Source organism: Protopterus annectens, chromosome 8.part0, assembly GCF_019279795.1.
Source record: "Protopterus annectens isolate FY-2018-M chromosome 8.part0, PAN1.0, whole genome shotgun sequence".
Taxonomy (NCBI): Eukaryota; Metazoa; Chordata; order Ceratodontiformes; family Protopteridae; genus Protopterus; species Protopterus annectens.
This window is the reverse complement of record NC_056741.1, coordinates 724,055,111-724,079,006: the sequence shown is the minus strand read 5'-3', so window position 1 is coordinate 724,079,006 and position 23,896 is coordinate 724,055,111. Positions and strand designations below refer to the sequence as shown.

The 23,896-nt window shown below is 45.6% G+C and overlaps 1 protein-coding gene across 4 annotated transcripts in view; it reads right to left on the bottom strand.

Moving 5' to 3' along the window:
* The window catches only part of HCFC1 (host cell factor C1), a 3,865,385-nt gene that overhangs the window by 2,294,639 nt on the left and 1,546,850 nt on the right, over positions 1-23,896 (bottom strand). The window lies entirely within an intron of this gene.

The following is a 23,896-nucleotide window of genomic DNA, read 5'->3' as shown; positions in this document are numbered from 1 at the left end:
TGTCAGTGAGCCAGTTGGCAACCCATCTTGTGATGTACGGATTTATACCTAGTTTAGTCAGTTTAGCTATAATTCCAGAATGGGGGATGGTGTCGAAAGCCTTGGCACGGTCAAGACAGGCTGTGTGAACCACCTTACCCTCATCTACGGCTTTGGTGACTGCCTCAAAGAAGTCGATCAGGAGGCATGATCTGCCTTTCACAAACCCAAACTGGGTGTTGTCCGTTTTTACCATTAATTGTCCTGGAAAAATGTGGTCCTGGAAGGCTGACAGAGCGTTCTGTACAGCTAACGTTTCTTTTTGATTGATATGCAGGTGCATTTGACTTGGGTTCCATTTGCCCTGAAAGCACTTCCCTGCCAGGTGAGCCCCCAATGCATAGTCTGATGCGTCTGTTAGGGTTTAGGCGGCAGGGGGTAGTGTGAATGGTAATCCCTTATTTTGGTGGCAGGCCTCTGCCCACCAAAGGAACTCTAGGCGTAGGCAAGGTATGATAGGAATCATTTCTTCTAGATCCCGAGATTGTTGACGCCATAGGCTTTTTAGATACCATTGCAGTTTCCACATATGCAGTCTTGCATATGGAATTAGAAAAATGCAGGAGGCCATGAACCCCAAGGCTTGTAGTATTTGCCTTGCAAATAGCAGGGTTTTTGTAGCCACTTGTTTGAAGTAGTTTGTCAAATGAATTTCTCTGGAGTGAAGAAAGCCATCTGGGAAGTTGTATTCAAGCTTGCTCCCAGGAATGTGATTTGTTGACAGGGTACCAGGTGTGACTTATGTTCGTTTCTGGTGTACCCCAGGCAAGTTAGCACCCTTTGTACAAAGGCCAGATGATTCAAAAGTATGTACTGGCTTTCTGCCTGAATTAGACAATCGTCCAGGTATGGGTACATTTGAATATTTTTTTGCCTGCAAAATGCAATGACTGGAGCTAGGAACTTTGTGAATACCCTGGGTGCAGTAGATAAGCCAAACGGTAGTGCAGAGAATTTACAGTGTGTGTAGCCTTCTCTGAAGCATAGGTATCTTCTGCAAGATTCCCTGATTGGGATGTGCAGGTATGCTTCCTTTAAATCTAGTGTTGCCAACCAGGCGTCTTTACCTAGCATAGGGAGCAACTGGTGAAGAGTCAGCATCATGAATTTTGGAATCACCAAAAAGGTGTTTAGAGTAGACAGGTCCAAGATAGGACGCCATGAATTGCCTTTTCTGGGTACCAGGAAAAGTCTCGAGTAGAAACTTTGTCCCTTTTCCTCTTCTGGTACCAACAACAAACAAAATAACATCCATCACCGCTTTAGAGAGAGGTGCGTTTTGAATGACTACATTATCCACCATGCTGCCAGATTTAAGGTCTTGAGTTGGCTGTGCAGGATCAGATTGTTGTGTTGGGACAGTAAGTGAGGTAATGTCCAGGCTGGGTATTGAGACAAGTTCCTTAGGATTGGGTACCAGTGCTGGCAGGGCCAGTCTGGGGCAATCATTATCATTTTTGGCTTCTCTTGTCTGACTTTTAGGAGTACCTTGGGGAGGAGAGGCAGTGGAGGAAAAGCATAGATGATACGTTTTTCCAGCTGAAAGAGAGAGCATCCACTTTCCATGCTTGCTTGTGATAAGTCCTTGTGCAGAATCTCTTCAGTTGGCAGTTGTGAGGGGAGGCAAATAGATCTATGTCCGGGCATCCCCAATTCCTTGTTATCATGCTGAAGACTTGCGGATCCAATTTCCACTCGTGGGGATCCATGAGGTTTCTGCTTAGTTCGTCTACTAGAGTATTTATCTTTCCTGCCAGGAATTGTGCCTGCAGATATACTTGGCAAGTCAATGCTGTCCCACAAATTCATGGCTAGTCTGCATAGGGGGTAGGAATGAGTGCCACCCTGCTTGTTTATGTACCACGACTGTAGTATTGTCTGTCTTTATCAGTAGTTGTCCCGGATGAAGTAGATCCTTGAAGGCTGTCAGCCCATTCTGAACAGCTAGCATCTCTTTTTGGTTGATATGTAGATGCATTTGGCTTGCGAACCATGTGCCCTGAATACATCTTCCTGCCATGTGGGCCCCCCCAGGCATAATCTGATGCATCTGTTGTTAATATCTGCCTGGCTGTGGGAAAGGCGAATGGCTGTCCCTTGTTGTGGTGACAGGCCTTTGCCCACCATCGAAACTCTTGTTGCAGGCAGGGAATGAGGGTACTTATTGTTTCCAGGCTGTGGCAATGTTGAGTCCAAATACTTTTTAGATACCACTGAAGTTTCCTCATATGCAGTCTTGCATATGGAATTAGCAGAATGCAGGATGCCATGAAGCCCAAAGCCTGCAGATAACTGGGTCTTTGTTGCCAATATTTTGAAATAAGTAGTCAGTTGCCTTTGTTTGTCTGGCGTGAGATAAGCCATCTGGGCAGTTGTATTTAAGCTTGCACCCAGGAATATTATCTCTTGAAAGGGTACTAGTTTTGATTTCTTTTGGTTTACTGTGTACCATAGGCATGTTAGTAACCTTTTTACAAACGCCAGATGCTCTAGTAGAATGTCCTTGTTCTCTGCTTGAATCAGGCAGTTGTCCAAGTAAGGATATATTTGTATTCCTCTTTGTCTGCAAAATGCAATTACTGGAGCCAGGCATTTTGTGAAGACCCTGGGCACAGTAGATAAGCCAAAGGGCAGTGCAGAGAATTGGTAGTTTATTGAGCCAGCTATGAATCTGAGGTACCTTCTGCATGATTGTCTGACTGGGACATGCAGGTATGCCTCTTTTAGGTCTAAAGTCACAAGCCAAGCCTTCTTGCCCAGCGTGGACAGAAGCTGCTGCAGTCAACATTTTGAATCTTGGAATATCCAGGTATGTGTTTAGAACAGATAGGTCCAGTATTGGTCTCTAGGCTTTGTCCTTTCTGGGCACCAAGAACAGTCGAGTAAAATCCTTGTCCCTGCTCTTGCTGTAGTACTTGCTGAATGGCCCCCATGTCCATGAGGGATGACGCTTGCTTTTGTGACTCTGCCCATTGATTTTCTGGCAGGTCTGGCAAACTGTTTGCCCTTGGCAGGGTGTGAAAGTGAAACCTGTAGTCTTGTGACACTATATCCAAGACCCATTTGTCCTGGGTTATTACATACCAATTTTGAGAAAAAAGTGCTAGTTTTCCCCCTAAAGGTGCTGCCAGAAGGTAAGTGCTTGGTGCAGGCAGGGGGAAGTCATTGGGACTGTTTCCTGTATGGCTGTGATTTGTCTTCTCCGCTTTTGGAGGTAGAATCACCCCATTGTTTAGACCTGTATGAGCCTTGGGGCTGGGATCTGCCTCTAGGGCATCTGTATCTGCCTTTTTGTGGCCTGTCTGACACTGGAAAGGACCAATTATTTTCAGGCCAGTGCCTGCTAAATCTTTGAGGCTGTACCTGTAAGAAATCCTTGACTGTTTTCATAGATTTAGCTTTGTCCTCCATTTTCTTCAACACTTCTGCTTTAACACCAAACAAGGTATCATGCTGTAATGCAGCATCCAATAATTTTGCTTTAACATGATCAGGCAGATTCTGTTCCTTTAACCAAGCATGCCTCCAAATGACAGAACCCGTAACAGTGGCCCTGCAGGAGGCCTCCAGAGAATCAAAACCACATTGCAAACTATGCTTTCCCACTTATTCAGCTGCATGCAATAAATCCTGCATTTCTTTTTCTGCACATTCAGAATTTATCAACATTTTCTGTTTAAGCAGTGACATAATATATTGCTGATATTTAAGCATATGAAACTGACAAGTGTAAATCTTTTTTTCCCCCATCTGTCCAGTGCCCTAGAAACCCTGTCAGGGGGGGTAGGGTTTTTTTTGCAGTAGAAGGCTTGACCCCTATGGGACCTTGAGAGAGAGTTTCTGGGACAGCAGCAGGGTTCTTAAAAATAAACTTATGTGATTCAGGAACCCTTTAGTATCTGTCTGGCTTAACAGGAGCTGGAGGTAGAGAGTCAGGGGTTAAACTGGACTCTGAAAATACATCTACAATGTCTAGCACAGGTGGAATAGCAAGTGGCCTGTGCTGAGGTAGTAAAAGGAAGTCTCTGAGCCTTTTCTTAGATTCTGAATAATCTTGGCTCTCCCAGTGCAAATGCTCCTTCATGGTATGCAGAGTTTCCCCAAAAGAATAATCCTCAGGAGGAGAGGCTGAAGGGACAGATTCTTCAGCATCAGAATCCTCATAAGGAGGAAGAGAGTACTCCTGATCAGAAGAGGAATCATAAGAAATGGAAACCTGATCTGAAGAGTCATATTCTGTCTCTTGTCTAGGCCTCTAATCAGGACGGGGGATGGGAACCCCTGATCACAGTAATTAGGTCTTTGGCCATTTTAAGCATCTGTTTATTAGGCATGGAGGCCTGTCCAAGGGGTTGTTGTACTTGTTTCTTTGTCTTCAGAGATGCTTTAGTCTTTGCTTTGAAGCTGAAGTCGTTTTAACATGCAACTGTTTAGGACTGAAAACACTCTCAGAAGCAGATGCCTGCTCAGCGGCTCTGGACCCATCTGAGGGAATAGTTTCTGAGGTTCCAATACCTTGAGTTTCCAGCAGCCTAGTCGGCTCCACGTGGGAGTCAGAAGCAGCCTGCGGCTCTAAAGTAGCGGGCATCAGGAGCTGCAAAAGAGCCTCACTGAGAACCAGTGAATGGCTTAGAAGAAGCCTCGTCGTTAGTTTTGGACCTCGGATGCCTGTCCTTTTCTTTGAGTTTCTTTTGAATTGCTGTAGTCAGATGGCTATCCTACGACATCTTGTAATTAAATCTTCGGCCAAAATAGTGAAATGCAAAATCGTACCAACGCTTAATAGTGCGTTGGTTAAATCTAGCACAAAACCGACAATTAGCAACGTCGTGATCAGGGTCTAGGCAAGGAATACAGTAAGAATGAAAGTCCTTATGAGGTATTTGCTTCCCACAAGAAATACAATTAACTTTTCTGACATTGGTCTGGAGCAAGAAAAAAGTTTCCCCAATAGGGTACTTGGCTTTTAATGAAGACTTCGGATCGGAAATTCGAACACGAAAATCTCAGGAGTCGGCCGACCGGCACTTGCGAACTGCTTTTGTTTCAGACACCGCTCAGCAAGAAAGACTGAAGAAAATGGCGTCGGCTGCATCTTTTATACCCCTGGCGCACTGCCGTCAGGGAGGAGGCGACAGCAACCGACGCCGGACCTAGACTTTGGAATTCAGGCCGACTGCGGGTAGCCTGCCAGCAGGATAACCCAATTGTAATGACTGCAACAGTGAAAACATGATGAACATCGCCTTTGTGGTTGTCCCAAAGATAGGACCCTCCTCATTTTTAAGGAACTGTTTCACTTGCAAGTGGGAATAGAAGAGAGAGGTGCCAAGAGGCAGACATTTAGAAATGTCTGAGGCATGTGACTCTGGAAAGACTGTTTTATAAAGCTAAGACATAGTGGAGAACCAGAGGCAACTGTACTGAATTTCAGTCATATTCTCTGGTATGTATCAATGAGATAACCTTCCTTACTTTGCTATACAAGATTTCCTTGTGTTGGGCTTCCTGAGCTCCCTCAAAATTTCCAGCTCATCCTCAAAAAATGTGCCTGGAAGGGATGAATGCTAGATTACCTACACAGGAAGCCCTAGTGTTAGTAAATCTGGGTGAATCAAAGACTCCCTTGTTCATTTTTAGCCAGTCCTCCCTTACCATCTATAAGACCCTGGGAATCAAGGATATTGGAGGAAAGGCACAGAGAAAAAGGGCTGCCTGTGTTATGTAGAAGGCATCTGTGGGGGCCAGAGGTTTCATGTTCGCATGCTGGTGCAATAGTATGCTAACCGGTTTTCCACAACAAAAAATCTACTACTTTCACACCGCTACCTGTTGACTATGTCCAAGAACGTGGACTATGTCCAAGAACATGACCCTGTTCAACATATATGTGCTAGAACATGTATCTGTTATGCTTAGATGGTCTGCCAATTAATTTTGCTAGAATGGAACTGTACAATGCCCAGAGGGTTACATATGACTCTTGGGCTAGCTCCCATGCCTACAAGTCTACACAGTGGGAAAGTGTGTGCCCTCCCCCTCGCTTGTAAATATACATCACTGTGGTCTTCCCTGTTTGGATTTGTGATGGTCCCAGCTGCCAAATGGGCATAAAAGGCTTTCAAAGCCTGGAAACATGGTCACAGTTACTCTTAAGTTCATGTGTTTCTTGCTAAATCCCAAGTCCCCTGAACTTTCATATTTCCCATAAGACTCTCAAGCTTGGTATGAAGAGTACACTGTAAGGGTCAAAAGGCTCTGAGAATGCGGGTTCAACTTAAAGTTAATTACAGAGTAAGGGAAACTCATTCTATCCACCATGAAAGCTCTTTCACGATGCAAGGCTCCAGTAAGACGGTCCACTGATTTTACTGGGCATGCGGGCACCACCTGCTTCCCAGGTCGCACTGCAATTTCCTCATATGAAGTATTTCTAATGCGACCATCAATATACAAAAGGCCATGTAACACACGGCCTAGAAGAACTCTCGAACGGATCTGATTTAAGCCGGTAAGCTTTTTGAAACACAGACAGTAAAAAGATGTCCTTTTTGAAACACAGACAGTAAAAACTATGTCCTCCTCTAGAATGAATCCTTTTGAATTTTTATGTATATAGGTGAGCCACTGGAGTGAGGGGTCAGGGTGGGGCTCATCTTGGGGGTGAAACATGGGACTTTACCAAAAATTCCAAAGACAACCACAAAGCATTCTATAACTATGTCAAGAATCTAAATGGCAATGCTCAGATCTGCTCTGAGCTAAAACAGAATGGCATTAAGTATACTGATCTGAAGGATATTGCCAATATCCTGGCAGATCGATTCAGTGCCAACTTCACCCCCCTCTTACCCCCTAAATGGCCCATTTCGATACCGGAAGATTGCCAAATTCCAGTAATAACGGCCACACAGGTACAAAACGCACTCTCTAAAGCCAAGAATACAGCATCCATGGGACCAGATGACATCCCGGGCTGTGTACTACATGAACTACAATATGAACTAGCACCTCACCTAAGTGTCATGTTTAATCATAGCCTCACCTCAGGTTTCTTGCCCACTGAGTGGCGCAGAGCTACAGTTATCCCAATCCACAAGGGGGGATCCCACCTTGGATCCCGGAAACTACCGTCCCATCAGTCTGACAAGCCTTATCTGCAAGGCCATGGAGCGTATTATCATGGAACTTATAAACAAAGACATTGGCAACCTTCAAACACTGGACCCCACCCAGTTTGGGTTTGTGAAGGGCCGATCTTGTCTCCTGAACCTGATTGACTTCTTTGAATCAGTCTCCAGAGCCATGGACAAGGGTAAGGTGGTCCACACAGCCTATCTAGACCTTGCCAAGGCCTTTGACACCATCCCCCACTCTGGAATCATAGATAAACTTACTAAGTTGGGCATTAATCCCTATGTCACCCAATGGGTTGCTAAATGGCTTACTGACAGAACCCACACTGTAAAAGTAGCCGACTCCAAAACCATCTCCAGACAAGTGACAAGTGGAGTACCTCAGGGTTCAGTCCTGGGGCCGCTCTTGTTTGGCATCTACTTCTCTGAAGTACAGGTCAACACTAAGGGACTCTGGCTAACAAAGTTTGCAGATGACTGCAAACTGGGAGCCATTATTGAATCCCCAAATGATGTGGATACTCTACGAAAGGGCCTTACAGAAACAGATGCTTGGTGCCAGAGCCATGGGCTCAAGCTCAATGCCAAGAAATGTATTGTTATCCCTTTGGGGAAAAACATGTATCCATGAATTACCATATAGGTGGCAGTACACTAAACACAGAAAGTGTGATAAGAGACTTAGGGACACAGGTGGACAGTGGTCTCACCTTCGATAACCACATCGCCACAACAGTCAGGAAATCCTTCTATGTGGCACACCTCATCACGAAGGGCTTTTCATCCAGAATAAAGGAGGTCATTATCCCACTGTACTCATCCCTCATTAGACCCATTATAGAATACAACGCCCCATTTGGTATGTACCTCTCAAGACATCTGCAACAACTGGAAAGGCCTCAGAAATACCTCACTAAAAGAATCACAGGCCTAAAGCAGATGCCCTACGCTGACCGCCTTAAAAAACTCCAGCTATACTCTGTCGCATATCGTCTACTCAGAGGCGATCTCTGCTTAACATACAAGGCCATGTCAAACCCAGAGCTGTTGGACATGCTACACTTAAAGAAATCCCAATCCCTCAGAGCTACACGCTCCAGGGATCTAAACCTTGTCATCACAATAAACAAAACATGTTGGAGGGATAGGTTCCTGACCCAGAGACTCCCCAGACTCTGGAATAGATTGCCCATACATGTCAAGCAGAGTGCCTCTTTGGACCTCTTCAAGAGGAACCTTGACGATTGGTTGGGAGAAAGGAAATTCACCCCAGGGATCACGTCAGTGGCCCTGCTAGACAGGGGTCCAGGAAAGTAAATAATGTGGGAAGAAACAGCCAGGGAATTGTTATGGCTAGGCTTGTATAGGCCCCTAGGGCTGATAGCCTAGTACCAACCTATGAACCTATGAACCTTTAAAAGAGACAGAAATAGTCCCAGGAACTGGAAATAGCTGATCTAATTTTTTTTAGATTCTTCCCAACCTTCTCTAGGAATGAAGATACAAGTGAACACCCTTCATCCCCATAAAAGCACTTACTGAAGTTAGGTACTACATGAGCAACCTGGGTGAAACGGACAAATCAAGAGGCAGAGAGGTACGGGGAACATCCTATTTGAATATAAAGACTTGCCTGCCCACCTTGGCTGTAGGGATATGCATAGAGGCATACTTCACATCCAAGATCACCATATAGGCCCATGGAATGGCCAAGGAAAAAAGGATCTGCAAGGGCAACACTTTGAACTCAGGAACTCCAAGGAACTTGTTCAATCTGAACAGGTCCCTAATGTGCATTCAACTTGTTCTTATCTGCAGACTGGAAACCATCTGGAGGAAAACCCAGTCCCATTTTGTTTCCCCCACAAAATCCTCTATTACCTACTGAGGCAGTAGATTATCCACTGAGGCCTAATGTGCTCCTGGTCTTTATAGCAAAAGCAGGTGGAATGTTTAGAAATCTCTCTCTCTCTGGGCATGTAACCTGTAACTATATTAATACCTGCAAGATTCACCTCTTCCTCTGAAATGGCCTCCCACTGCACAGCAAATAAGCCAGCTTACTTACTACCCCAAAGGGAGGTGGTAAGGGTACATGAGTGTACTGGGTGGCAGGTGGGGATGATGCAAACCTTTCTGAGTCATAACTGTTCTAGATTGTAATGGTCAACAGGCTCTCAATGCTTGCCCCTCTAGTCAGAATGACACTTTATACAGTCGCTTTTCCTTCCCTTTTGTGGTTTAATTTTTCCTGTTTAACTTGGAGAGGAAGCATTTACATGGATAACTTCTGGCACATCTCAGAGATGGAGAAGGCTCAAGATCTTTAACGGCGTTCAAGTTTTTCCCCCCCTCCAGATTTTTTAAACACCTTCTATGTTGGAGTGGAGTACAAAGGATTCCCACCTTCACATGTTCTAATAGGGGCAAAGTTCAACACCAGGTGTCTCCTAACTAATGACCGCACAAGCAGGTGCCCCTTCAAGATAACTGCCCTGTACCCACACTTGGAGTGCCTGGCATCCTCGGCACAGAAGTTGCTTTACTGAAACATCTCTTTTCAGGCTTGTCTCCTAACTCCTCTACCTTCTGTCTCAAGTAACCAAGGAAAGATTCCTGGAACTTTAACATATTAGACTTGTAGCTGAGGGGCCCAACAGCATGGTAGCAGAGATACAATACTCTTTCCCCAAACAGTTGAGTATTCCAGTATCCGAGAGAAGCTCCTGGAAGTGGCAACACACGATCTCTTGCCAGAATCTGTGGACACTACTACTGGATCAGCAGATGGGTTCATGCATAGGTGCTTGTGGGAGTCATGGACCCTATAAATATGGTTTGGTTTCCCAATAGCAGGGGGCTAGTAGATAAGAAGCAGTGTAAAATGCATTTCACCTAGAGCAGCAGGAATGCCCAGATGTTTTGGTTCTGGCAGGACCAGAAAACTTCTATAGCAAATCTCTGCTTGACAATACTCTTTTTGCTTACAATTTGAAGGAGTCCTTCATCTTGCAAATAGCATTTCCAACTGAGACATCCTCAAGTACCACAGATGAAGAGGGAGTACTCTCAGTGTCACACTGCATGTATGGGGGGGGGGGGGGGGGTTGTAATGGTGTAATCAGCTCTGACAATTCTAAAGTATCTAAGTCGCTCTGTGGGAAAAAAAAATAAAGTAGTAATTTATTCACCATAACATTCCATCTGAGTAGTTATACTTCATTTTTCTGCAACCTGTGGGTATCCAGTATAAATAAGAGCCGGCAACTTTTTTCTAGCATCTGCTCCAGTATCCGAGCTCCTCCCCCTACCCATAATGCACTACCATCTTCTACCTTCCCTCAAATCGAGTTTGCTACAACTAATTACATAAGCAACTCAGACAAATAAACCAAAACCTGTAAAAACAGGACAAGGTCCGAGGGACGGAGGGCGGGATGAAAATTAAGTATAACTACTCAGATGGAACGTTATGGTGAGTACATAACTTATTTATCTGAAGTAGTTAACTTCATTTTATCTGGAACCTGTGGGACAGAGTCCCCAGCTACTCCAATCCTGGGAGGCCCTTATGGAAGGATATTCCTGAGCACCGCAGAGACAAAGGATGCTCTACCCCTAGAAATCAGATCTAATTTGTAATGGGAAATGAAGGTATGTGAATTGGCCCAGGTCGCTGCTGCACAAATGTCGTCCAAAGGAACCTTAGACCAAAAAGCAGCAGACGTCGCCATGGACCTGGTAGAGTGAGCTTTAACAATACCAGGAGGAGATAAACCTCTTGCTTTGTAGGCATGCGAAATGCAAAGAGAGATCCATCTGGCCAAAGAAACCTTAGAAATAGCTTTTCCCAGAAAAGCTTTGGAAAAGGAAACAAACTGGTCAGTCTTGCGGAATGATTTTGTTCTATGAAGATAGAAGCAAAGTTGTCTATGCACATCTAACAAATGAAGTTTGTATTCACCTTTATTTTGGAAGTTAGGGAAGAAAACAGGCAGATTAATGGACTGGTTTAAGTTTGCTTCAGATGCCACTTTGAGAAAGAAGGAAGGATTAGTACGGAGAGAGAGCCTATCCTTATGGAAGACCAAATAAGGAGGCACGGCAGACAGAGCCTGAAGCTCAGAAACCCTCCTAGCAGATGTAATGGCGACTAGGAAAGCTGTCTTCCAAGATAAAAATTTTAAATCCAGCGAAGCTGCAGGCGAGAATGGAGGAGCTACCAATGCCTGTAAGACAAAGGTAAGGTTCCAAGGAGGCACTGAATCCTTGACAGGAAGACGCAACAGAAAAGTGCCTTTAAGAAAAGCCTTACACAGCTTAGAGGAAGCTAAAGCAATGTTGTCTTCACCAACATGAAAATTAGAAATGGCTGCCAATTGTACTTTCACTGTGGAGGAGCTATCTCCTTGCTGAAGAATTCCAGACAAGAAGTTCAACACCGCTGGAACAGGGGCTGTATAGGGATCTAGTCTTCTCTGTGAGGCCCAAATGGAAAAAAGCTTCCATTTACTGAAAAAAAATTTCCAAGTGGAATCTTTAAGAGAAGCCACCAGAATGGATTTTACCAGGGATGAAAGACCGGGAGTCCTGGCAATCAACGGATCTGCAGCAACCAAGCTGTCAGCTTGAGGCTGCCCAGGTTGGGCGGACGGGTACCAGACGGATGGGAGATTAGATCTGGGCAGGGATCCAGAACCCACGGAGGAGCTAACAGATGAGACCAAAGGAATGGGAACCAAACCTGACGAGGCCAGAATGGGACAATGAGGATAACTTTGCATCGCAGTCGGCAAGCTTTCTGAAGAAACTTCGGAATGAGTGGCAATGGTGGATAAGCATACAGAAGCCTGGGGGGCCAAGCATGGACTAGAGTGTCTCTGGGGACTTCCCCTGGTGAGGGAATCAGAGCTAAGAACTCGCTGCACTTCGTGTTGGAAGGAGATGCAAAGAGATCGCAGCAAGGCTGACCCCATGCACGGAAGATCTTCTCCACTACTGACTGTTTTAGAGACCACTCATACGACATCAGAATAGCCCGACTCAATCTGTCCGCTAAAATGAAGTGCCCCGGGATGTGAGTTATCAGAAACCAACCGGTGGAGATCGCCCATTCCCACACACTTGTGGCCTTGCGACATAGGGGGTAGGATCTGGTCCTCCCCCTCCCCGCTTTTTGATACACCAGACAACAGACATGTTGTCTGACTGAATTGCAATCAATCCAAGAGGAAGGACAGTGTGAAAGGCTTCCAACGCTAAAAGCACTGCCCCTCATCTCTAGAACATTTATGTGCAACTTGGTCTTTGACTGGGACCACATGCCTTGGACTGTCCTTCCCTAACAGTGTCCCTGCCACACGAGTTGGGAGGCGTCTGTGGTCACTGTGGCTTGGACTGGAGATGAAGCGAAGAGGCGTCCTTCTAATATCTCCGGTGAATTTAACCACCAAAGAAGGGACGTCCTGCAGACGTGACTGATCCTGATTGGAAATTCCATGGGCAGGTCTAGCCAAGACCATTGAACAGCCAGAATCCATTGAAGAACCCGCATATGAAGGCGAGCACAAGGGAGAATCTATATGGAGGCAACCATGGAGCCCAGTGCCCGGAGAACCTCGCTCACCTTTGGAGACTTGAAGTTCACTATGTGAGCTAAGTGGCACCTGAGGTGTAATATCCTGCCTAGAGTTAAGAATACCTTCATCTGCAAAGTGTCTAGCCATGCCCCAATAAAGTCTAGAATATGTAGTGGTCGCAATTGGGATTTTTGAACATTGACTAATTGCCAGTAGATCTGCCAACCGAATGAAGTAATCTTGGGCCAGACAAAGATGATGCTTGTTGGTTGCAGTGAAGAACCAGTCGTCCAGGTAAGGAAACACCTGAATACCCTGAAGCCTCAGGTGAGCCGCTACAACTGCAATTACCTTGGTGAACACCCTGGGGGCTGTGGTGAGACCAAAGGGTAGGGGCTCTGAAATGAAAATGACTGGCTTCCAGCCAGAAGAGCGGAAACCTCCTGGAGCTTCTGTGGATCTTGATGTGGTAGTAAGCATCCTGGAGGTCTAACGAGCACATCCAGTCGCACTCTCGGAGATAAGGTAAAATGGACCGTAGGGTGACCATCCAGAATTCCTGTTTGACTACAGACAGGTTCAACGCTGACAGGTCTAGAATGGGCCTGAGGTCCCCAGTCTTTATTTGGCACTAAAAAGAACCTTAAGTAGACGCTTGATCCGGACTGAAAGGGGGGAACCTGTTTGATGGCTCGTTTGAGCAGCAGCTTTGAAACCTCTAGAACTGCGGCCTCCCTGTGAGTGGGTGGAGCATCCGGGAGGTGTTTTGGAATATTTGGAGGGGCAACAAATAGGATAGTATAATTGGAATATTTGGAGGGGCAACAAATGGGATAGTATAACCTCTGGATATAATCTGCAACACCCAGCGATCTGTCGTAAAGGACTCCCATGCCATTGGGTGTAAGGGACAATCTTCCCCCGACGGCCTCCAGAATAGGATAGTCGAGCAACCCCTCAGGGCTGCTGACCGGGTCTATCAGAAAAAGGTTCCCTAGACCCAAAATTCCTGGGACCCCCTCTACCTCTGGGTCGACATCGATCCTGCCCCCCTCTGCCTCTGGGGGAAGAGTTGTCATGAGAATCCCGGGAAAACTGAGATTTTCGGAACCACATCTTCTTCTGCCCTCTGATTCCTAGAGAAGGACTGCTAAAGATTAGAGAAGCGGAACCTGACGGCAGACAAAGTCTTCCTGTCCTTTTTGCTCTGGACAAGTGCGTCACATACTGTCTTCCCAAAAAGGGAAGAACCGTCGCAGGCAGCGTTAATAAACGACGCCTTGAAAGGGTCTGTGAACTAACACAACCCAAGCCAGGCATGACGCCTCATGGCAATGCCTGTCCCAGCTGCCCTAGCTGCTCCTTCCATGGCATGGGAAAGGAGCCGCACAGACGTGTTTGAGACTGACTTCAGAGTAGACATTTTCGTAGAGAACAACTGTTTGTCCTGCGGCGATAAAGACTCTGGGGGGCAACTCAGCGAACTCTGATGCAAGGTCTCACTGAAGCCAGATCACACGTGCCAAATAGTTCAGCGCACAGATTGAAAAGGTCGCTGAGGAATAGACGCGCTTCCCAAACCTATCCACCAACCTGGACTCCTTGTCTGGAGGGTGGACTGGGAAACTCTTCTGTGCTACTTCCTTCTTGGTGGCTGCTGCGACCACCATAGTGTCGACTGGGGCTCCTTTTAACCAAGGATGTCTGTCGGAAGGGGGAGATAAAATTTTGTCAGGTCATTTGGGGATGGGATCTACGGTGTTGAGCTCCTTCCATGCCCACGTGGTGATAAGGTCCACCAAAGGGTCCGCTGGCATGGACACCCAGGAAGTAGATGAGCCCATGCCAAAGGCTTCCAGGAACACTGACTCATCCCCAGAAGGTTTTGGGGCTGATCAACCTCTCCTCTGGCAGAGGATCTCCAAAATTTCTCCAAAGGAGACGTCTTTGGGAGGAACCTTCTCCTTCATCTAAGTCAGTGTCCGTAGTGAGGGACTCGGGGGAGTCCAGGTGCCTCCTTTTGCACTTGCGCTTACGGTGACACTTCAGTGGGACTCTAGGGAGAAGATTCGTGAGCTGCAGGGGGTTCCTCAGGGAAATTAGCCTGGGGATCCTCTGGCATGGGCTGTCCCTGAGACAGGATGAAGGGAGTCGTCGCCAAATCCAGGGGTGTCTGGGTGGAATCAGAGGGTATGTGCTGGGGTCTCAATCCCTGGGAGAGAACCCTCTCCACCACTTCGAAGGCCGAAGGACAGGGGACCTCCTTGGCACCCAGCAAAAAAGACGCTCTCTCCGAATCCAAAGTGGGGACCGGAGCCAAAGCAAGGGTAGCCTGAGGTCCAAGGAAACGGGTCGGATCTGAAAAGGGTGGAGCTGAAGAATCCATTCCCTCGGGTCTGACTCCCTATCCACGGGCTCCGAGTGTTACTCTGATCCGAACTAGTCAGATCAGAGGATCTCAAGGCAACAGCCGGAGTCGAAGTTGGAGGAACCGTCGGCGCCGAGCTACCAGCTCTGAAAAACCTCGGATCCAAGAATCCCGAAGCACGGATCGGGGAAAAAAAGGGGGCAGAAAAAGGGCATGGAGGTCCCCCCTCCAGAGGGAGAGGGGCCTGGCAAGACTCCCATTTCTATTTGAGTCTGAATGAATCTCAACACCCTGTCCAAGTCCGATAAGCACCGAGACGATCGCGAAGAGGCCACAGACTCTGATCTGATTGGTCTGCACAATGACGGGGAGGAAGGCCTCGGATCCGAATGTTCCAACGGCTCCGGTGAGAAACGAGCAGACGGGAGCCATGGAGAAACTGGCCTCATGGCCTTAGAAGGGAGACTAAGAGTGAGCTCTCTGTACGGGGATCTCTTGTGAGGTCGGTCCTTTCTCTTGTCCCTATCCTCTCTGCACCGTTCTCTGTCCTTTTCCTTGTCAGGCATGCTGACTGTAGATTTGTCTTTACTTGACCCAGCACCAGAATAAGAGGGAGTTTGAGTCCCTGTCTGGGTAGGAGGTTGATTACTAGGTACAGAGACTGTGGCAGATTCCAGCATGGAAGCAGGGAGAAGGCCTTTAGCTAATAATTTGGCCTTCCGATCCCGGAGGGCCCTAGGATTGAACCCGGTGCAGATAGTACATTGTGTGGACAAATGTGCTACTCCCAAGCAATGTGACCCATCAGCTGGGGAGAGCTTATGGCAACACTCTGCGCATTTCTTGAACATAGATTTTGGCTGATCAGCCATGGTCCTGCACAAAAAAACACTACCTACTAGAAAACATCACACACAAACACAGGTAGGGGAAGGGCAGGCCTAACAACTACTCTACAGAGTTTAACAAAAAAAAAACTTTTTTTTTTTTTGACTAACCGATGAACAAGTGATATACTAAAGGGGGAGGAAGGGAAATAAACTCAGACACACAAAGAGACTAAGTATTAATAAAACTTACTATCCCTGAGCTCAGAGCGTAGGGACCACGATGCACACTACTGGCGTGGCAAACGTGATTTGAGGGAAGGCAGAAGATGGTAGTGCATTATGGGTAGGGGGAGGAGCTCAGAGCTTGGAGCAGATGCTAGAAAAAAAGTTGCCGGCTCGGATCCAATACGGATCCGGATACCCACAGGTTGCAGATAAAAATGAAGTTAATTACTTCAGATCTCCTTTTTCTTTGACACTGCATGATCTCCAGAGGTTGGCGGTTTGCATTTTAAAAAGTCCATACATCTTGAGACAACCCAGAGAGATCTTGTGAAGGGGGTTCTGGATTTGGGGGGGGGGTCACTCTGCTCAGGTTCACACAAGCTAATAGATGACAAGATTACCATTTAGATTTATGGATCCTGGGCCTAAACTTTGACTACAGTCAGCAGACACCAAGGTATGAAAAGAAGGCCCAGGACTGACCAATAACATGGAGGTTTCAGCTTTGTGGGGACATGCAAGTAACCATCATGGTGGCCTCTCTTCTGGGGTCGTGCCTAAGTGCTCAACCAAACAAGACATGGAATTGAGAAACTATGAAAATGCCTCATTAGTAGTGATGCCTTTGAGCTGGGGGGACTATCAGACTGACATAACATCACCAGCCTCCTTCATTCTCTTCTCCTTCAGTTGCTTCTCAAACTTTTTCTACTGAGGAAAGTTGGAGGAAGATGACATGTCAGACTGGGACCAGGCAGAAGTCCTCTTCAATTCCTGGAGCACTTTATGGTCTGACTTCTCATGGGTGGAATCATGTGTGTATCTAACTTTTCAAAGTAAACACTCTAACACTTCTGTCAGCAGCTTGCAGCTGTTGTCACAGCAATGTACAACATGCTGAGCTAACTGCATAATTGTATTCTGAATGGCATGAGAAAGAGGTTAAGATGAGGACCCACCCAGCTCAGGCTGAGGCAACATGACGAGCATCCAATACCTGGGTGACCTGGCCTACTTTTGGGAATGACATTCATCTATAAGGGCAGATGCTGATGACATCAAGTTCAGCACTGCTAATGTTCTCACTTACCAAAACCAAAGGAATTCTGCCCTCGCCCCCAGCTATCTAGGCACAGCACTGAATCAGACACCTTCAGGCAGACATCCAAACTGACAGATTGTTGAAGACGTTTGGCTTGGGGAGTGCATCATCATCATCATCATCATCCAAATATGCTGTGACCTCCTGAAAAGTACTGTCAAAGGCCTTAAAGTGCAAAAGCACCTCGCCAGATGAGACACCCTCAAGCCTTGGATGATGATCTGACTCACTGTATTGTCATCAGCCTCCTGGAATTCCTGATCTCTTGTACACTTCTCTTTTTTTGTTTTACAAGCCAAATGATAGCAGAAGACCTTTCTGGCATCAAGGCAGCTGTGAACAAGTCATGCGCACTCTTTTGGTTCAGACAGTCCTTGAGAAATTTGTGACTTTAATGATCTTCTGCTTGAACTTGTGACAACGAGCAAAGAAGGTAATATACTTTGTCCCCAAATAGTACAAACACAAACCATGAAAACCTTTGTGCAGGATTTTCTTATTGTAAGTAATGCAGTTAACCTTCTGTAACCATCATTATTAGCCCCAGCACACCAGACATTCTTAGTTACAAACAACCTCAAAAAATACGACTTTTTTCCCACCACTAAATACTATATTTTGGAATCCAGGTTGAACCTAGAGAAGGAAAAAGCTTACCACTTGCATTAACACACAAACTTTTTTTTTTTTGCGTCAGTACAAGAAACACTAAACATGGCTCAAACACCCTCCTCTTATACCACAGGCATACTGACACCAAAGTGGAAATGTGTCTAGCTAGCCTCAAGTTGGAAAGGTGAAAAGTTCTGTAAATCAAGTTGGACATTATGCTGCAGAATGCCTAAACGGTTATTACTGCAAGATTTGAAAAATAAAATGAATATCATGTGGTTTAACTCTAAAATTCAATGGGATTCATTTATTTTAGGCACACAATTCAGCAAATTCTCTCTACAATTCTCTCTGTTTATACTGGAGTTAAAATTAAATACAAGACATTGGCACAACAGTAGAAAGGAAGACACGTCTTGTAATTTTCGGTATGCACTAAATGCTAGCTGAAGCTTTATTAAAATAAAGCACAATGATTACAGTTAAAGGTACATTCTTCCCACAAGCAAAACAAGAGCTGTAAAGGAGTACGTTAAGGGGTGAAATTTTTATAACCGTCAAAGAGCTTGCTGGAAATTCTTTCAAAATACATCACTTAAACAAAACAAAAAAAAAATCTCTTACTTTTAGTATGTTAACATAACTACAAAGAAAGTGCAGTTGTGTACACTTACCATAAATGTAGATGTTCGAGTGTATTCACTGTTGCAGTCATTACATTTGGGTAATCTGCTGGCAGGTTGCCCTCAGTCGGCCTGATTAACAAAGTCTTGGGTCCTGCGTCGGTTGCTGTCCCTTCTTCCATGATGTCAGGTCATCAGGGGTATAAAACATGCAGCCAACGCCATTACATCAGTTTTTCTTGCCCCAGATGTCAGGTGGCACCCAAATGGAGAGCAAATAAAATTAAAAACACAAAAATATACCTCCAACCAAAAGATAATACACCAAAAAGGCTTTTAAGCATAGCAAAAGAAAGTAGAAGTATAGTAAGGGAAAAACAGGGGGCTGGAGGGAGGGTAACCAGGACTGCAACAGTGAATACACATGAACATCTACATTTATGGTAAGTGTACACAACTGCACTATGTTCTTTGTGTTTCACTGTTGCAGTCATTACATTTGGGTAGATTCCCAAAGCTATGGTTGGGGAGGATGGATTTATACAGCATTATGCAAGACAGCAGTGGCAAAGCCAGCTCTGGATTTAAAAAAAAAATGGTAAATGATAATGCTTGGTGAAAGTATATACAGAACTCCAGGTAGCAGCTTCTAGAATATCCCTGGTAGGAACACCTCTGAGAAAGGCTGCAGAAGTAAATGCAGCCTTGGTGGAATGAGATCTGATCCCCTGGGGGATAGGTTTTCCATGGTGCTTATAACAGAAATGAATGCAATGGCTTATCCATTTAGAAATGGTTTGTTTTGAAATAGCCTTCCCCTCTGCCCCAGCAGCAAATGCCACTAGCAATTGTTCAGACTTTCTTCTAAATTTAGTTCTGTCCAAGTAGAATCTAAGTTGCCTGTGCACATCCAAGGAATGCAGACTCTGTTCCCCTTTGTTCTGTGGATTGGGATAGAAGGTTGGCAAATGAATGGGCTGGTTAAGAGCCACACTGGAAACCACCTTGGGCATGAAGGATAGATTGGTCCTCAGAGATACCCTATCCGCATGAAGGATGATGAAAGGCTCCACTGCCATAAGGGCCTGTAATTCAGATTATCCTTCTAGCTGAAGTGATTGCTAAAAGGAAGGCTGTTTTCCAAGAAATACATTTTAAGTCTGCAGTAGCAGCTGGCTCGAAAGAAGGTAAAGTGAGCTTCTCCAAAACAAAGAGAAGGTTCCCAGGCAGGGGTAGGAGCTCTCCTGGGTGGTCTCAAGTACTTTGCCCCTCTGAGATACTGCTTGAGTAGGGGATGAGAAAAGAGGGGTGGTTCTGTGTTAATAGTGAGCTGAAATAGCTGAAGCGTGGATTTTAATAGAGGAAAAAGACAGACCCTTGTGAAGCATCTCAGTTAAGTATTGCAAAATCTGAGGTAAATTGGGCGCTGCTGTGCTCATCCCTAAAGATTGGTTCCAGGCACAGAATCTTTTCCATCTGTCAGCATAAGATTTTCTAGTACTAGGTCTTCTCACCTCCAAGATGACATCCATCACAGGTTTGCTGAGGGATGCTATGGGTGAATTTAAGTGATTAGCCAAGCTGCAAGGTTCAATGTTGGGAGCTCAGGGTGTAGAATTAGGTTCTCCTGATTAGACAGCAAGGGAGGTGTCTGAGGCAGGTGCCATGGAGGTATTTGTGACACACTGTGCAGGAGTGGGTACCAGTGTTAGTGTGGCCAGTCTGGAGCAATCAAAATCATTGTTTGTCCTGTTTGACTTTTAGCAGAACTTTGGAGAGCAGGGGCAGAGGGGGAACGGCGTAGACTGATAGGTTTTTTCCAGCTGAAGGACTGAGTATCCACTTTCCAGGCTTTTTTGTGGGGAGTCCTTGTGCAAAATTTGTACAACTGGTAGTTATGGGGGGAGGCAAATAGATCCATGTCTGGGCTCCCCCACTTGCTTGTCAACATGTTGAAAAAATCCATGGTTCCAGTTTCCACTCGTGTGGATCCATGAGATTTCTGCTTAGTCCTTCTGCCAGTGTATTCAGTTTTCCTGGCAGGAATTGAGCTTGTAGCTGCACTTGGTAGCTCAAGGCCGTGTTTCCACAATGCCAAGGCTAATCTGCAGAAGGGGTAAGAATGTGTACCCCCCTGCTTGTTTATGCATCACATAACTGTGGTGTTGTCCATCTTTACCATTAGTTGTCCTGGAAGAATGTAGTTCCTTGAAGGCTGTCAGAGCATTCTGTACAGCTAACATTTCTTTTTGATGTAGGTGCATTTGATTTGGGTTCCATTTGCCCTGAATGCACTTCCCTGCCAGGTGAGCCCCCCATGCATAGTCTGATGCGTCTGTAGTTAGGGTTTGGGCGGCAGGGGGTAGTGTGAATGGCAGTCCCTTGTTTTGGTGGCAGGCTTCTGCTCACCAAAGGAATTCCAGGCGTAGGCAAGGTACGATAGGAATCATTGTTTCCAGGCTGTGGCAATGTTGACTCCATAGACTTTTTAAGTACCACTGAAGTTTCCTCATATGCCATCGTGCATATGGAATTAGAAGAATGCAGGAGGCCATGAACCCCAAGGCTTGCAGTATTTGTCTTGCAGATAGCAGGGTTTTTGTGGCCACTTGTTTGAAATAAGTTACCAACAGAATTCGCTTTTCTGGCGTGAGGAAAGCCATCTGGGCAGTTGCATTTAAGCTTGCACCCAGGAATGTAATCTGTTGAGAGGGTACTAGTTGTGATTTCTTTTCGTTTATGGTGTACCCCAGACAAGTTAGAACCTTTTACAAACGCCAGATGATTCAGAAGTATGGCCTGGTTTTCTGCCTGAATTAGACAATCACCCAGGTATGGATACATTTGAATATTTCTTTGCCTGCAAAATGCAATAACTGGAGCCAGGCACTTTGTGAATACCCTGGGCGCAGTAGACAAGCCAAAGGGCAGTGCAGAGAACTGATAATGCAAGTAGCCGGCTTTGAAGTGTAGGTATCTTCTGCAAGATTCCCTGATTGGGATATGCAGGTAAGCTTCTTTTAAATCTAGAGTTGCCAACCAGGCATCTTTGCCTAGCATAGGAAGTAACTGTTGAAGAGTCAGCATCTTGAATTGTGGAATGTCCAGAAAGGTGTTTAGAGTAGACAGGTCCAGAATTAGATGCCATGATTTGTCTTTTCTGTGTACCAAGAAAAACCTGGAATAGAAACCTTGTCCCTTTTCCTCTTCTGGTACCAGTTGAATAGCCCCCATGTTTAAGAGGGAAAGTAGTTTTTGAGCCTCTGCCCACTGATTTGGGGGCAGGTCTGGCCACCCGGTTGGTGTTGGCAACGTGTGGAAATGAAATCTGTATCCCTGGGACACTATATTTAAAACCCATTTGTCCTGGGTTACGAGTTCCCAGTTTTTTGCATGAAGAGGAAATTTTTCCCCACAAAGGGGCGGCTAAAAGGCAAGTGCTTGGTAATTTTAAAGAAAAGTCATTGAGACTGTTTACCATAGGGGGGTGACTTGTTATTTACAGATTTGGAAGTGGAGCCCCCCCCCACTGCTTAGTTCTGAGATTCCCCTGGGACTGAAACCTGGTGCTTTTGGTGTGTCTGGGTTTGGCTTGAGAGGAGCTGGAAGGAGCTGGAAAGGACCAATTTAGTAGGCCAGTGCCTACTAAAGCTTGGAGGTTGCACTTGTAAGAAATCTTTTACAGTTTGCATAGATTTAGCTTTATTTTCCATCTTTTTTAGAACTTCTTCAGCCTTATTGCCCAACAGGCGGTCCTGATTTAAAGGAGCATCCAAAAATTTTGCTTTAACATGATCAGGCAGAGATTGCTCCTTAAGCCAAGCATGCCTTCTAAGCACAGACCCAGTAACAACAGCCCTGCAAGAGGCCTCTAAAGAATCAAAACCACATTGCAAAGTATGTTTTCCAACTTTTTCAGCAGAATACAATAAATCCTGTATATCTTTATTTTCCACACAGTCAAAAATCAACATTATTTTCTGGTTTAGCAGACCAATAATATGCTGTTGATATTTTAACATACGAAATTGGCAGTTTAAAGCCCTGATTGACAAGGTTGCAGAAGTATAAACCTTTTTACCCCATCTATCCAGCGCCCTGGGGGTCTCTCTATCAGAAGGGGTAGGATTTTTAGCAGTAGAAGCCTTAATGCCCTTGGGCCCCTGAGAAATGGTTTCTGGAACCGCCACAGATTTTTGGAGAGAGACTTGTGGGACTCAGAAACCCTGTAGTATCTGTCAGGTTTACTAGTAGCCGGAGGCAGGGAATCAGGGGCCATACTGGATTCCGAAAACACTTCAACGTCTAGTACAGGAGGTATAGCCAAAGGCCTATGCTGAGGTAGAAGGAAGTCCCTAAGCCTCTTTTTAGATTCAGAAAAATTCCTGGCTTTCCCAATGGAAATGCTCCCTTATGGTATATAAAGTTTCTCCAAAAGAAAAATCCTCAGATGGGGATGCAGAGAGAATGGAATCCTCTATCAGAATCCTCATAAGTAGGTACGGACAAATCCAGGTAATTAGAAGAATCAGAAGAAACAGAGTTCTGGTCAAAAGATTCATGGTCAAGCTCAGGCCTAGGCCTCTTAGTTGACTACCTCTGATTAGAGTAATAAGATCTTCAGCCATTTTGATCATTTGTTTTTTAGGCATAGGGGCCAGAACATATGGCCTGGGTGTCAAATTTTTTTAACATAGATCGAGATTTAGGCCTTAGAATAGAGGGTGGAGTCTGTTTAATATGCAAGTCTGTAGGCCTGAATATACCCTCAGAAGCCGGTGGCTGCACAGCGGCTCCGGACCCATCCAAGGTAGAGACATCCGCGGGTTCCATAGGTGAAGCATCTCGCGGCATACCAGACACCAAATGGGTCTCAGTAGAGGCCTGCGAGTCAGAAGTAGCGGGTATCAGGGGCTGCGAAAGCGCCTCACTGAGTACCGGTGAACTGGCAACTGGCTTAGGAGAAGCGTCGGCAGTTTTGGACGTCGACGGCCTGTCTGTCTTTTTCTTTGCGTTTTTTCAGAATTTCGGTAGTTGGATGGCTAACAGACATCATTTCTGGATAATTAAACCAAGAACCAAAATATTTAGAGGCAAAAATGTACCGTCGACGGATAGCGTGCTGATTAAATAAAGCACAAAACCAACAGCAAGGTACGTCGTGGTCAGGGCTTAGGCAAGGAATACAGTACAAATGAAAATCTTTATGAGGTATTTACTTTCCACAAGTAATGCAATTATTAACTTTTACTGACATCGGTAAGGAGCAAGAAAAAGTTTCCCCAACAGGATACTCAGCTTTAAGTTGAAGACTTCGGTTCTGAAACTCGAAAACGAAAATTTCAGGAGTCGGCTGACCGGCACTTGCAAACTGCTCTGCTT